Raw genomic sequence first — 17170 nt, forward strand, 5'->3', positions numbered from 1 at the left:
GAAATAAAAGGCAAAGCACTGGAAGGAAAAATCCAATATCTAATGAACAAGGATAAAAGAAACAATCTAAGGATTGTGGGTATACCAGAAGGGGAGGAAATAGGGAAGGGGGAAGAACAGGTAGTCAGGGAGATAATAACAGAGAACTTTCCCACCCTCTGGAAAGACAATTCAGGACAAATCCAAGAAGTCAAGAGAGTCCCTAATAAAATAGACCCTAATAAACCCACACCAAGACACATAATAATCCAAATGGCAAAAAACAAAGAGAAAGAGGAACTCCTGAAAGCAATAAGGGAGAAAAAAAACCTCAAGTACAAAGGAAAGGACATAAGAATCAAACCAGATCTCCCATTTGAAATAATTCAAGCAAGAAGACAGTGGAATGACATATTTAAACGACTGAATGAAAGAAATTTCCAACCCAGGGTCCAATACCCAGCAAAACTATCATTCATATGGGAAGGCAGACTAAAATCATTCTCAAACATGAACGAACTTGAACTATTTGTGCAAACTAAACCGACCCTAAGCGACTTACTCAGAGACGAATTACACAATCCAAACCCCCGATTGTAACAACAACCACTCCACACAATACAACTGCACAACAGTCCTCTCTATCAATAATTTCCCTAAATGTCAACGGACTAAACTCTCCAATTAAAAGACACATAGTAGAGAACTGGGTTAGGAAAAATAAACCGGACTTCTTCTGTCTGCAAGAAACACACCTACAGTTACAGGATAAGCACAGGCTTAGAATAAAAGGATGGAAAGTAATTATTCAGGCCAATGGAAAACAAAAAAGAGCAGGGACAGCCATTCTTATATCAGACCAAATTGTATTCAACCTCAAGAAAGTGATCAGAGACAAAGAGGGTCACTACTTACTGATCAGGGGAACATTAGATCAAGAAACACTAACCCTGGTCAATATCTATGCACCTAATGTAGAGTCACCAAAATATGTGAGGCAACTACTGGTAAACCTGGAGAAACACATGAAGGGAATTGTGATAATAGTAGGGGACCTCAATACTCCACTATCACCACTGGACAGATCCTACAAACAGAAAAATAGCAAAGAAATAAGAGCTCTAAATGAAAAATTAGAAGATTTAGGGCTAATAGACTTATATAGAGCCCTTCATCCCCAGAAAGCAGAATACACATTCTTCTCAAACCCACATGGAACCTTCTCCAGAATAGACCATGTCTTAGGATATAAAGCCAACCTATGTAAGACCACAAAGGTAAGGATAATTAGAAGTACCATTTCAGATCACTATGCAACAGAGCTTAAAATTGATGTCAAGAAGAAGCAATGGAGGAAAACTAATACCTGGAGACTAAACAACATGCTGCTTAACAACAGCTGGATCAAAGAACAACTCAAGGAAGAAATAAAAAGATTCCTTGAGACAAATGACAATGAAGAGACAACATGTCAAAATTTATGGGACACAGCAAAAGCAGTAATTAGAGGGAAACTCATAGCAATACAGGCATATGTCAAGAAACAGGAAAACAACAAAACCAACAGTTTAAAAGATCACCTCAAAGAATTGGAACAATAGCAACAGAGAAATCCAACCACAACCAGAAAGCAAGAAATAATAAAAACCAGAGCAGAAATAAACAACATCGAAACTAAGAAAACAATACAAAAAATCAATGAGACCAGGAGTTGGTTTTTCGAAAAAATAAACAAGATAGACAAACCATTGGCAAGACTCACCAAAAAAAAGAGGGAAAACACCCAAATCAATAGGATCACAAATGAAAGGGGAGAGATTACAACAGAACCCCAAGAAATACAACATATCATGAGATCATATTATGAACAACTATACTCAACTAGGCTAGAGAACCCAGTAGAAATCGACAGATTCTTGGACAAGCACCCTCTTCCAAGACTGGACAAGGAAGATCTAGAAAGTCTAAACAGACCAATCACTTCAGAGGAAATTTAAGAGGTAATTAAAAAACTCCCTAAGAACAAAAGCCCAGGCCCAGATGGATTTACAGGTGAATTCTATCAAGCATTTCAAGAAGACCTATTACCACTGCTCCATAGGCTTTTCCAAAACATAGAAAAAACAGGAATCCTCCCCAACTCCTTTTATGAGGCTAATATCACACTCATTCCCAAAGAAGGCAAAGACACCACCAAAAAAGAAAACTACAGACCAATCTCACTAATGAACATAGATGCAAAGATACTCAACAAAATCTTAGCAAACCGAATCCAACACTTCATCAAAAAGATCATACATCACGACCAAGTGGGATTCATACCAGGAATGCAAGGTTGGTTCAACATACGCAAATCAATCAACATGATACATCACATCAACAACATGAAAGACAAAAACCACATGATCATATCAATCGATGCTGAGAAGGCGTTTGACAAAATCCAACATCCTTTCATGTTAAAGACATTTCAGCAAAATAGGGTTAGAAGGAACCTTCCTCAAGATAGTTACGGCTGGGGCCGGGAAGGTGGCGCTAGAGGTAAGGTGTCTGCCTTACAAGCGCTAGCCAAGGAACGGACCACGGTTCGATCCCCCGACGTCCAATATGGTCCCCCCAAGCCAGGGGCGATTTCTGAGCACATAGCCAGGAGTAACCCCTGAGCGTCAAATGGGTGTGGCCCAAAAACCAAAAAAAAAAAAAAAAAAAAAAAAAGATAGTTACGGCTATTTATGAAAAGCCTACAGCCAACATTATACTTAATGGTGAGAAACTAGAAGCATTCCCACTAAGGTCAGGAACTAGGCAAGGCTGTCCACTCTCTCCACTCTTATTCAATATAACCTTAGAAGTCCTAGCAATAGCAATCCGACAAGAGAAGGGAATCAAAGGAATTCAAGTAGGGAAAGATGAACACAAGCTAGCTCTATTTGCTGACGATATGATATACATCAAAAACCCTAAAGAATCTACAGTAAAACTCCTAGAAACAATCAACCAATACAGCAAAGTGGCTGGATACAAAGTCAATACACAAAAGACAGTAGCGTTTTTATATACAAACAATGAAGTTGAGGAGAGAGAGATTAAAAATACAATCCCATTTAAGATAGTATCAAAAAATATGAAGTATCTAGGAATCAACCTTACAAGAGAAGTGAAAGACCTATACCAGGGAAACTTCAAAACTCTTCAGAAAGAAATTGACGACGATCTAAAGAAATGGAAGAACATCCCAGCCTCATGGATAGGTAGAATTAACATAGTCAAAATGACTATCTTACCCAAACTTCTATATAGATTTAATGCAATACCTATCCAAATCCAGACACAATTCTTTAAAGAAATAGAACAATCAATCACAAAATTCATCTGGAACCACAAAAGACCCAGGATAGCCAAACACATACTGAAAAACAAGAAGCTGGGAGGCATCTCCTTACCTAACGTGAAACTATACTATAAAGCCATAGTAATTAAAACAGCATGGTACTGGAACAGAGACAGGACCTCAGACCAGTGGATCAGAACAGAATTCCCAGACATAAACCCCCAGATATACAGCCAACTAATATTTGATAAAAGAGGCAAGAACCTGAAATGGTACAAAGAAAGCCTATTCAACAAATGGTGTTGGTACAACTGGAAAACCACATGTACGAAAGTGAAAATTGACCCATATCTCACTCCTTATACAAAAGTAAACTCAAAATGGATCAAAGACTTTGAAATCAGACCTGAATCTATAAAGTTTATCGAGAATAAAATAGGCAGAACACTCGAAGACCTATATATCAAAAAGGTCTTTGAGAACGGAGCACCAATGGCAAGTACGTTAGCATCAAATATAAACAACTGGGACTATATTAAACTAAAAAGCTTCTGCATGGCAAAAGAAACCCTACTTAATGCAAGAAGACAGCTAACAGAATGGGAAAAAATCTTTTCACTTGACATATCAGATAAAGGGCTGATATCTAGAACATACAAAGCACTCAGAAAGCTGAGCCCCTCAAAGCCAAATAAAGCCATAAAAAAATGGGGAGATGAAATGAATAGACACTTCTCTGAGGAAGACAGAAGGATGGCCAACAAACACATGAAAACATGCTCACCTTCACTCATCATCAGGGAGATCCAAATCAAGACAACAATGAGATACCACCTTACACCAGTGAGGTTGGCTCACATCAAAAATAATGGAAACAACCTTTGTTGGCGAGGATGCGGTATGAAAGGAACTCTCATCCACTGCTGGTGGGAATGCCCCCTAGTCCAACATCTATGGAGAACAGTCTGGAGAGTGCTCAAAGAACTCAGAATTGAGCTGCCATTTGACCCAGCAATTGCTCTTCTAGGCATATACCCCCAAGATGGAAGGACATTCATTCCAAAATATGTATGCACCCCACTATTTATTGCAGCACTCAGTATAATAGCCAAATCTTGGAACCAACCTCGATGTCCAACAACAGATGAATGGATCATTAAGATGTGGTACATATACACAATGGAATATTACATGGCAGTCAGAAATGATACAATCACAGACTTTGCAGCAACGTGGATGGACCTAGATCATGTTATGTTAAACGAAGTAAGTCAGAAGACAAAAGATAAACACAGAATGGTAGCACTATTCTGAAAAACCTAGAACACATATTTTATACACAACTAATACCTAACAATCAAATAACAGGGTTCAACAGGGTAGAAACTCCGAACACCGTAATAGTCAACATAGATATGGGAACAGTGTCCAAAATACATGAAAAAGGAACAAAGCAAACTCTTGACTACACATTATACCACAAAGAAAACAGCAACAACAGAAACGGCAGCATAGAGAGAACAGGTATGTAATCAGACTTCTACAACAAAGGTCCACAATAACCCCTTAGAGTACGCATACAGGAACACAAGTATAGAACACCAAGGGAAATCACGGACTGCAATGGCAACATACCATAACATTACCTTTTAATGCCTTTATCTTACTATACTTTAAATAACCTCTCAGCTTTTCTGTCCACAGGTGCCCTTGGATACAAAGGGCGAACAAACTAAGGTGGCAACTCGTGATACCACACGGGATACCATACCTTGCCTGCACTACGAGATGGCCACAAGAAAACTCTTTAACATACACTTTATCTCTAGGTAATACCTTCATTTAGGAATTGAAGCACGAGACCAGTCAGACCACTGAAGCAGTACCTGAGACGTACAGACTTAAACTACAGGCTCTATTCTTCGAACACAGTCAATCAAACCAGCATTCCCTTGCCATTTTCTCCTCTCTTCTCACTACTTTTTTTTCTATTCTGCGCATTACTTTTTTCCCTTTCTCCCCCCCTTTTCTCTCGAAGTTATTTTCTCTTTTCTCTCCCTTCAAACCCTTCCCATATACCTTCCCCTTTCCCCCCTCCGGAAATCCAACTATCCCTTCACCCCTCAATCCCATCCAGATCTCCCACCATATAAAAACTCTTCACCCCCAGTCCTTATTCTATTAGGCATCAAGATCGACCCCCTACCCAACGAACCAGTACCCAGCTCCCAGGTGAGAGGACACCCAGATAAACCCACACCTCGTCTCCTGAAAGAAAAGACAGCCAACCCCCCTGTGGACTCACACTGCGAGGCCCTCCCTGCCATCTCCCCCTAACGCGGACTACTCCTTGAAACCGGGCCTAGATCCAAAAGTTTCCCCAATGCAAGAACTCTTCCAAGACCTCCCTGCCACAAATTTTTACCAATCTGAAGAAGGGCAGGGGGTGGGTTAGGAAGATGCCTGGGAACCCACACACCACAAGAAACACTCAAAAGACAATGGGGAAAACTGTACTTCCAACATAGGCATAAGACCTGTAATACACCACCTCTTAACCTGCCCTCCCCCAAATGTAAGGTAATCTTTTGCACCACTTTGGCCCCTTAAAAATTTTGCTAACTCACTTTATTTCTTTTTTTTTTTTAATTTATTTATTTATCTTTTTTTGAATGTTCATCCTACATATATATTTGTGAGCACATACATTTTTAATTCCCCCCCCTTTTTTTTTCTTTTTTTTTTCTTTTTTCTCTCTTCGTTTTTTGATACGTGACCTGTGTCTGTTACCCCATCAGTCCACCCACGAATACACAGACATTATAATGTAACACCACTTCCCTCTGCAAAGGCACACTAAGTAAAGGGGAAATATTACATATAAAAAAAAGAGCTCTTATCTACTAGAGATAGGAACTCATAGTTGTTTAAAATATAGGGATATCTCCTGCCTTGAAAATATGTCATGTGGAATCAAATTAGACCTCAGGTGATTAGATACCATTCATCCAGCCTTGAACCCTTGATCCCCGACATAGAAACGGCACAGCTCTTCACAACAACTCCAGGAAACAAACTCCATCCGGGACGGCCTTAATACGATGAGACCAACAACAAGGCCCAGCTCTAACATGATATCCTGACAACGAGGAAAATGCGAACTGCTTGACCTTAGAGCAGATTAGCCTACCTTATCAACTAACGACAAGACAAAAACAGAAGTCTCGCCACCCTTTGGTAGGTCCAAAAACCAAGATTGGGATTTACAGATGACTGGCTGCTAGATCCACGACCAGACTGTATACATCTCGGGCCCAATAAAAAAGCCCTAGTTTAGGGTTTGAACTATGACCTGCACAATAATCATGATCCCCAGTCTCAAAGGTGCGGCAGAGACAATAGTAATGGAATGGGGCTTTTTGGAAGCACAAAGTAAGACGCTATCCTAGGCGCCACCCTAGGTTCAGTGCAAAGACCAAGATCACCAACCACAGAAGATGGACTAAAATGACACTGAGGTAACAGAACCTCTAGAACCACAAAGACTGACTTCATCATAAGTCCCACCCCAGGATCTGTGCAGATACTGAGACCTCTAAACACAGAGCAGAAGTCCTCCACACACCAAAAAAAAAAAAAAAAAAAACCAACGAGAAAGTAAAGGATCCTGAGCAAAGTCTAGAGTTGATCCCATGACAGTATGCTCCAAGGACGGAGAAACCCCATATCTCTTAGGCCAAGTGAATTCTTTTTCGAATGACCCCAATATTTACTGTGCCAGGGCAGAAGGGAAAAAACAAAAATACAAAAAGCGCAAAACCTTGGTTACTTTTTATATAAATATATATATTACCTTCATTTATTATTGTTATTACTATTTTTGATTTACCAATCTATTTTGGTCGAATTCTCTGGGTGTAATTATTGAAAGTGGAGTCCCCAATTATACTTTTTTTTTTCTTTTTTTCTTTTTTTCTCTTCCTCTCTTCTCTTTCGTTATGTGCTATGCCATGTTTCTCAATTCAAGACCATGGCGTGATTTTTGTTTGTCTGTTTTTGTTTTTGTTTTTTTTTCCTATTTGTTTGTTTGTTTGTTTGTTTTGTTGGCTCTGTGTGGTGCTTATCGATATAGCTGGAGCCCTCACTGGATATTTGACACTTCTTTTGGTACTAGGGGAGTGTTTCACCTTCTTTTTCTCCATCTCCCAAATTGATGATGAGAGCCTTTAGAGGGACTCCGCCCAATTTTGGGGTATTAAACTCTTATCCCAGTTTATTACTTTTCTCTCCTTCAAACAAAACCATGCAACTTGAACTAGCTAGTCCTGACTCCAGTTAGAGGGGGAAATAAGGGAGGCATCAAGACCAAACAGGTGCAAGTCTACTAAGTAGTGGGTTAGATACAGAGGAGACCACATATTCTACCTGCCCTGGGGTAAGGGAAAAGGAAAAGGGAGGTAGGACAGAAACGGGGGTGTAGGGAGGACAATTTGGCGATGGGAATCCCCCCGATTTTATGTAAATATGTACCTAAAATATTATTGTCAACAATATGTAAGCCACTATGATCAAAATAAAAATTTATATTAAAAAAAAGTAGATGTAAATTTATAATATCATAATGTTGCATACATTGTTTTACATAATTAATAAAATACAGAAAGATGAAAGGTGGGTAAATCTTATGTGACAGAATAATATTATCAGAAAATAATTTAAACAATATTTCACAAATGACAAATACAATTTATGAAATTGTGACTAAAATACAATGCAAGTAAAACTTCCATGAAATTAATATTATTGGCTGTTATTCCTATTCCAAGTAAGGGTAATCAATGTTGAATAAACTTACTTATTTTGGAACTGAAAAGATTATAATTTTCTAAACAGCTTATTAAATTGTAATGAATATATGCAGTATTTTTTGTAACTTTTTTTTGGGGGGGTTTCGGGCCACACCCATTTGATGCTCTGGGGTTATTCCTGGCTAAGCGCTCAGAAATTGCCCCTGGGTTGGGGGGACAATATGGGACGCCGGGGATCGAACCATGGTCCTTCGTTGGCTAGCGCTTGCAAGGCAGACACCTTGCCTCTAGTGCCACCTCACCGGCCCCTATGCTGTATTTTTAATCAATTTTTTGATTTATATATTTGTCATATTCATATTTTCACATCAATCTTAACATAATAAATTAAAATGGAGGTTGCACTTGCTATCTCAAAATAGTATCTCTTTCCTGAGTAACCCTTTAATCTTTTGTTGGCAGTCCATTATTACTGTACTACAATTTTGTCAGAATGAAACAACAAAATACTATAAAAAATGTTTTGACAGACAATAATATGAGATTTTACATAAAATTTAAGTCATTTCACTGTGACAAAATGGTTTAACTACATAGTCTCTCTATGTACATTTATCATTGCCTCAATAGCATATAAATGTCATTATAGTTTCTGTATTTTTTATTTGATGGTAAATAGTATTATAAAAACATTTTCTAAACTCAATACACATGGCTACTTGTGCATGCAATACTGTGTACATTCAAATAATTTTAAATTAATACTGTTAATTATAAGTTAAATATAAAGTTTACAGTAGTAATATTTATACTAAAATATGTCACTCAAATGTTTTATGATTTAAGAACTTTTGTAAAATATGATTTCTGATACTAAGAAACATAGCATTGCTTATTTCTCATTATATTTGAACTTGAATTAAAATAGGTTATGAAAAGCATAAAGTTAACAAAAATATGCAAAAAAATTTGATTTGTGTAGGAAAGTAAAATAAAGGTAAAGAGTTCATTCATAATAATATAATTCTCAAAATGTATTATGATTTTGGTTAAAACTAGAAAATTTCAATGTTCTCAGAGTCCTGATGTAGGAGAAAAACTATATATATCCAATATGACAAATACTAAATCAACTAAAGTACCGTATTTTACGGCATATAAGAAGACTGGGTGTATAAGACGACCCCCTACTTTTCCTGTTAAAATATAATAAGGCTTGGGCTAAATTTGCTGTATAATACTACCTCTCTTTTAATGCACACCAAATGGAAATTAAAAAACGTAAGAGAAAAAGAGTAGAACCCTCAAATGTTAACAGTATATGTTTAATAAAGCTAGACTTTGGAGTGCCAACAATCATTTTACATTTGTCATTTGTAGTTAATGACTGTGACATTTTAATTGGGATCTACATTGAGAGCAGGGAGGGGGGGCTCCTCCAGGAGCATCTGGTTCAGGTGCAGTGATTAATAGGACAGCTAGAGAGAGACAGAGAACCTCCTCTGTGTGTGTTCCATAAAAGCTGAAGAGAGGATTCAGTATCAGAGAGCCTGCATACCCCGCTGCTGGATGAGATGAGGTGCCCAATAACTCAGCTCCTCTGTGTGCCCTGAAAGATGAATCAGGACAAGCAGAGGACTGAGTGATGACGCCTGGTAGTTGGATGGGTTGTGGCAGTAAGACCTGGGGGTGGGGGGTCACTTGAATTACTCCTGAAGCTGGAGTAAGTTTCAGCATATAAGAAGTCCCTTGACTTTTAAGAAGAATTTCATGGGTTAATAAGTCGCTTTATATGCCGAAAAATGCTGTAAGATGTGGCAAATTTTTAATCTCCCCTATTTATTTATATATGCATACATTTACACAAGTAAATATTGATTTAGTTTTATATACTAAAGAGCAAGTACAATATCAAAGAAAAACAAATTATAAATAAGACCAGAATAATAAATGTTAAATATATTGCTAAATTTATTTTCCAAAATAAAATTAGAGATTATATTTAGTTTTGCCTACATATAAACATATAAATATTTCTAACCAAAGTAATAATCATAAATTTGGTCAATATTTTATTGAAATATCTGTGGCAAAGATAAATGATTAAAGTGATTTTCTTGTAAAAACCACATATTACAGAGATTTCAAGTGTACCAGAAAATGAGAGCTTTCATTTGATTCCATTAAATTTATATTGACATTTTCTTTTGGAAAATGTTTGGATGAAGATATTAAAGAGTGAAAAATATTGAGCAATATCCAAATAGATTAGGAAGAGAGAGCACTGAGTAAATGATACTTGGAGAACAATAGTCACTATGAAGGGCAACACAGGAATTCTATACCATGGACTCATTTGAGAACCATCTTTATGTAATAAAAATAAAAACTGTATTTTACTTAGCCATCTTTTGCTTCTTTGATCAAATATATTTTACAGTACTAATAAAGAAGCCACATTTTTATATCTTAAATAAAAAATCAAATAAATGCTTATTATATAATATTTTGCATTATTTTATAGCATTGCTATGACTAACAAAAATTAGGTCAGATATCTAATTTTTCAGGTAACATGAGTTTGACCCCTAATATCTTATATGATCCCCAGAGCACAACCAGGAGTAATACCTGAGTACAGATTAATACTTGAGTATGCCCATCTCTGCCCCACCAGCCCAGAAGAAGGGAGACAATAAGCTATAGACTTGTTGAAAAAACAAAATACACAACTGGAGCCAGAGAGAGAGATAGCATGGAGGTAAGGTGTTTGCCTTTCATGCAGAAGGTCATTGGTTCAAATCCCGGAATCCCATATGGTCTCCTGAGCCTGCCAGGAGCTATTTCTGAGCATGGAGCCAGGAGTAACCCCTGAGCACTGCCAGGTATGACCCCCCCAAAAGAAAAAAAAATACACTATTGGTTGTAGTTTTCCAGAAAATAAAATTCAATAATTTATAAGTTTATTTTAACTTAAGCACTAAAATTGTACTTGTACCTTAAATGTGTGAAGCAAGGAAATGCAAGTTAAACTATCTTAGATTAATCTCAAATTTTCTTTCATATTTTAAACTTTTACTACAACTGTCAAGTTAATGTTATTTGTGTTTGCTAAATAAGGTAAAGAATATGGTCATATAGCAGTAAAGTTCAAGCCGTTGTTGCAATTGAGATAGAAACTAAGTCGTGTCAGAAATAAAAATGTACATGAATATTTGATTTTTTTTGTTGTGATGCACAGCTTGCCCAGGAATCTGAATGACAAAAATTCTAGTGAAGTTTCCTCTAGTAGAGACAGAAATAAACATGTCTCTCTTTCTTTGGGTCATTTGTCACTGTACTTCAACTTCATACATCTTATCTAAAATCAACTTCATTTAGGACATGGAACCAGGTTTACATGTTTTCTAAGACTGGGTAACCCCTACAATTATATTACTATATAATCATTTGACTATTTCATAGAAATATGTGTGCTAAAAGATTTGTCTTCAAATATCTTTCTTTAACATTAATAAATTGTAATTATTTCTTGATTTTTGAATATAAATATTAGTTTCCTTTAGGGTTCTGAAAACTTGCTGTAAAGACTGGAACATATAATTGGATGTTGGAGTTTAGGATTCAATTCCAACACAGTAGGATTCCTCAAGCATGACGGCAGATAACCCCTGAGCACTGCAGGATGTGACCCAAAAACAAACAAAACAATCAATGTTCATAAAACCTAATTTTCTTTAGAAAGTTTTATTCTCTTATTTCTCTTTAACATGTATTTATGACTTATTTTATTTATTTTTCTTTATTAGAAATTACATTGACAATTTATTCTGGGTAAATTCTCAGTAAATTGTTGTGTTTTATTTTAATAATAATGCCATGCTAAACAAACTTTTCCTAAATATCTGTGACAAATTATTCTAATATTGAAAATTCTACCATTACAATCTCATCACATCTATTTACTTGAGAGTTCTGTTTATAAAAATAAAAGCAAGCCTGAAATATTAAATATTATTACGGTGCTTGATTAAAGTAAAAACTACTATCATTTATATTTGAGAATACTACATGATTTGTAATATCTATATTTATTTATATATCCAAGGTGAAGTAAGAAAAAATATGCGGGCAGGGGAAAAAATAGAAAAAAATATGTATTCATCTAAGCTATAGAGTATATTATTATAACAGTGAACTCGATCTAATACAAACTTTCTATTCAAAGTATCTAACTTCATTTGAGTTAATCAAGTTTTTCTATATACAAATAATTATTGACCCATGCTGCCTTTGTAATACCTAAAGTAGCATCTGATCTTTAATTATCCACTCAGCAATATGTTTAAAATTTAATAAAATTGTAAGTTCAACAGACAGAATACATAGCAGTATTGTGTTGTTCTGAGCAATCCTCTGTTCACATGTGGTTGCCAAAAAACTTAAGGAGATGCAGCGCTAAAGTGCAGCAGCCAGAGGGCTGCAGGGCTGCAGCCTTCAGAGGCCCAAGGCAGCCAGGGCCTAGTGTTGCATGGTTCACAGTGGCCTTGTAACCACCTAGGGACATCAACATGGAGCAACCTCCTGCCCTTGATAAGAGAAAATAAGTACACCTTTAATTCCTCCTGGTTTCTGAGGCCTGCTAGCACTGCTCAGGGGTTTCATAGAAAGAGAGAATTAGATAAAAATATGGCAGCCAGAGGTGGCCAGGGATGGCCCCTGTTCAAAGAAGATAGAATAGGAAATAGGTACAAATCAGGCAGCATTTCTCAGATGCTTTATCTCTGACACTCCACCCCCTTCTTCATGGAGCCAACAGATACTGCTCTGGTCACTATTCTGGGCCCCCTTCAACAGCACAAGTTTTTCATTTTACACCTGGCATGATCAGGGGCGTGTCCAGTGGCGTGTCCAGGGCGAAGCATGTCTAAGTGGCGTGTCCAGGTTCAATGGTCATTTTAGTGGGGTATCAAAGGGGGTGTCTAAGTCCAATTGTCAACTGAGGGTATCCAAGGTGCATGTCTAAGTCCAACTGCCATACTATAGAGCACATTTTTTTCTGTTACATACTAGTCAAATCAATCCCTGTGCTGACTCAACTGCCATTGACTTGCATTTATTTTGGATTTTTTGTTTGTTTATTTGTTGGGTTTGAGCCACTCCTAGTGGTCTGCAGGGGTTACTCCTGCCTCTGAGCTCAGAAAGAAATCCTGGTTGGCTTGGGGCACCATATGAGATGCAGGGGAAGGAACACAGGTAAGCCATGTGCCAGGAAAATGTCCTACCTCCTATGTTTCTTCCTCTGACTCCTTACTTTCATATATTTAATTGATTAAGAAAACTGGGATTATTTGAGACACATTGCCACTCCTTTATGTCAGATGTTCCAAATAGTCACCATGGCACCATTTTTTGATTAATTTTTTATAAATTTATAAATTTTTTAAGCTTTGTATTATAAAGGAGAAACATATAATTTATTTTTCTTTTGTAGAGGAATGAGATTTTTCTGAGGAAACTTGCCTTGAATATTGTTTCTGATGCCTCAAAACAGAGCCATTAAAGAAGAAAGCTTGGGGAAATAGTCAATTCCCAAAAGGAAAATACATCTTGATATTGAAAATTGAACTGTAAAAGAGATTATTATTAATACAAATTAATATAAATTAATTTGTTTAGTGAATATATTATTTAAGACTTAAATTTTTGTTTGTTTGTTTGTTTGTTTTGTTTTTGGGCCACACCTGGCATTGCTCAGGTTACTCAGGCTGTTTGCTCAGAAATAGCTCCTGGCAGGCACGGGGACCATATGGGACACTGGGATTCGAACCAACCACTTTGGTCCTGGATCGGCTGCTTGCAAGGCAAATACCGCTGTGCTATCTCTCCGGGCCCAAGACTTAAATTTTTTAGAATTATATTTTTTACAACATTGATATACATCTTGGAATATGCAGGAAAAAGATATAACCTATTGACTACTTTATACTCTTGACACTTTATAGTTAAATAATCATAATACACACAAACTCATATGTACATATGACTCATATATACATATCATGTTATTTAAAATGTGAGGCCTGGGGCTAGAGTGATAGCACTGTGGGTAGGGCATTTGCCTTGTACTGGGTCTACATGGGTTCAATCCCTGGTATCCCATATGGTCCCCTGAACCTGCCTGGAGTGGTTTCTGAATGCTTAATCAGGAGTAACTCCTGAGTGCTGCCAGATGTGGTCCAAGAATAAAATTAAGTTACATTTATAAAAATGAGGACTATAAATTACTATGTCTGGATTAATAAACTTCTTTTTTGAAATAAGTTCTATAATTTTCTTAGAATTTTTTTTGTGCCACATCGTATGATGCTCAGGCCTTATTCCTGGCTTTGTGCTCAGTGATCACTTCTAAATGGTTTTGAGACCGTGTGGGGTACTATGATTCAAACCTGGATGGACTATGATCATGGCAAGTACCCTAACCATTGTACAATACCTCTAGCATTATTTATACATTTTTAAATAACAATTTCTTTCTAAAAATAAAATAACCTTAATAATAGAGATATACTGATTTAAATGTTTTCTAATCAACATATCAAATATTTAAAGGAAAACACTAACTAAAATGATTGATAAATAATAGATATTTTTAGAAATAGTAACATTAAATGCTAGCTGATAGTTGGAAGTTGACAGTGATAGAGCAGTTTATAGAGTAAAGATATATTAAATGGTAATGTTTTATTTTCCTTTATATATTATATAGCCTTTAAATGCATTCTCTGGATGTTTTGTTTATTTTCTACTTGGATACTATTACTTAACCTATTTGAAATTTTATTGAGAAAAAGTATTGTGTATATGCATTGATTAACTATATAAAAACTATATATAAAAATTATATATTTGATGGTGGGAGCACATGGAATATTTTTTCTGTGTGTTATGTAATATATAGAATTATAATAAAATTTAAAAATTTAGAATATTGTAAATCAAGTCAATCAACAATCAAGAAAGCAATTACAATTTTTATAAAAAAATAGAGCATGTATTGGTTGCAGTAAATTTTATTTGCTGACCTAAATTAAATGATTAATAGTCATTTCTCAGGAAAACCATCCTGAGCAAGCAATTTGCATATTTTTGTCATTTGTGAGCAGTCATACAAGTATTTTCCATATACTAAAATTACTTTAAGTCTCAAATAATTATTTAATGTGTCTCATATATTTTAGGATTTTTGAAATACTTAAGAAATTTTTCCATTGCAAAATCACTCAAATCTTTTCAATAATGTCACACTTGGTCTTCTTTGGTGCCTAACTAAATTTGACAGTTTTATATATGATAAATTTTAATTGAACCAATCTGAATTACAAACTGCAAAATTATTCATGATTATACCATCCTTGAAACATTCAATGTTTCAATACCATTCCCTTCATTAGTGTCTACTGCCCTCTCTACCAATGTCCCCAGTTTCCTTCCAGCATCCCAGCCTGCCTCTGTGGAGGCATCTTTTCCCTAACTTACCACTTCAAATGTCTACCACAGTTGCATGCTTTCTATGGAAACTAGTTCTGCTCTACTTCCTTTGGGAACTTGGGAATTTTTTATAAGTTATAAATGAGATATTATTCTGAATCTAGTTCTCTCCCTCTAACTTGACTAAACATGATACACTAGATCCATGTAACAGCAAACAGCATGACTTCATTTTTCAATAAATGTTTTAATTGAATCACTGTTTTCTGAGATACACAGTCATGACCTAGGAGTACTTTATTGTGGATATGTACCATAGTATCTTTATTCAGTCATCTGTCTTTGGATTCTTGGGTTGTTTTCAGATTTGTCCAGATTTGTTTATTGTGAGTACTGCTACAATGAACATAAATTTTAGATGCCTTTACTGCATTGTGTATTTTAAGCCTTGAGGTTTATTCCCAGGAGTGAAAGTATGGGTTGTATGATAGAATAGTTCCTAATTTTTTTGGAAAGTCCATGTTTTCCAAAAAGATTTGAGTAATAGATGTTCCCATCAGCAGTGAATGAGGGTTTCTCCCTTCCCCCAACATACTTGCAATGCTGATTTTTGTTCTTTGGGATTAGTCATAGTACCATGTGATGTTTTTTCTGATTTGCATTCCCTTATGATCTATTGCACTTTATATGTCATTAATCCACCTGTATATATTATTTGAAAAAGTTTCTGTTCATATCTTCCCATTTTTGATAAAGTTTTTTTTTTTTTTTTTTGGTTTTTGGGTTACACCCAGCAGTGCGTAGGATTTACTCCTGGTTCTACGCTCAGAAATCACTCCTGGCAGGCTCGGGGGACCATATGGGATGCCAGGATTCAAACCACGGTCTTTCTACATGCAAGGTAAAGTTGTATTTTGTCTTGTTGACTTCTACAATGCTTTATATATCTATTTTTTGTTTCTTTTTGTTTTTGACCATATCTGCTGGCACTCAGATTTCTAGCAGGCTTGGGGAGCATATGTGATCCTGTGGATCAAAAGGGGTCTGATCTGGGTCGGCTGCATGAAAGGCAAATGCCCTACTGTTGTGCTATCTCTCCAGCCCCTCCATATCTTTAATATTAGCTAATTATTGGATAAGTGGCAGGAAAATAATTTCTCTGAGTATGTAGTATGTAGTATGTCCTTGAATTCTAGACATGATTTCTTAAAAGTGAAGTCTTTTAATTTAATGTACTTCTATTGTTTATCTTTGCTTCCAAATCTTTGGTTAGTGGTGTTCCACCCTAAAATATTTCTTCATATTCAATATTATGGAAAGTTCTTCCATATTTTCCTCTAAGGACCTATGGTTTCTGATCTTAAATTGAGAAAATAACTATTTTTAACTATTTGTACTGTGTCATAAAACAGACATGAGATTATCTAGGTAAAAAATAGCTGAACAGTTATTCCAACACCACTTATTGAAGAGATTTTTATTGCTCATTTTCAGGTCCTTTTCTCTTGTATTGAAGACTAATTGATCATATAACTTAAGGGTCTAATCTTAATGTGTAAAC

Source organism: Suncus etruscus, chromosome 8, assembly GCF_024139225.1.
Source record: "Suncus etruscus isolate mSunEtr1 chromosome 8, mSunEtr1.pri.cur, whole genome shotgun sequence".
Taxonomy (NCBI): domain Eukaryota; kingdom Metazoa; phylum Chordata; class Mammalia; order Eulipotyphla; family Soricidae; genus Suncus; species Suncus etruscus.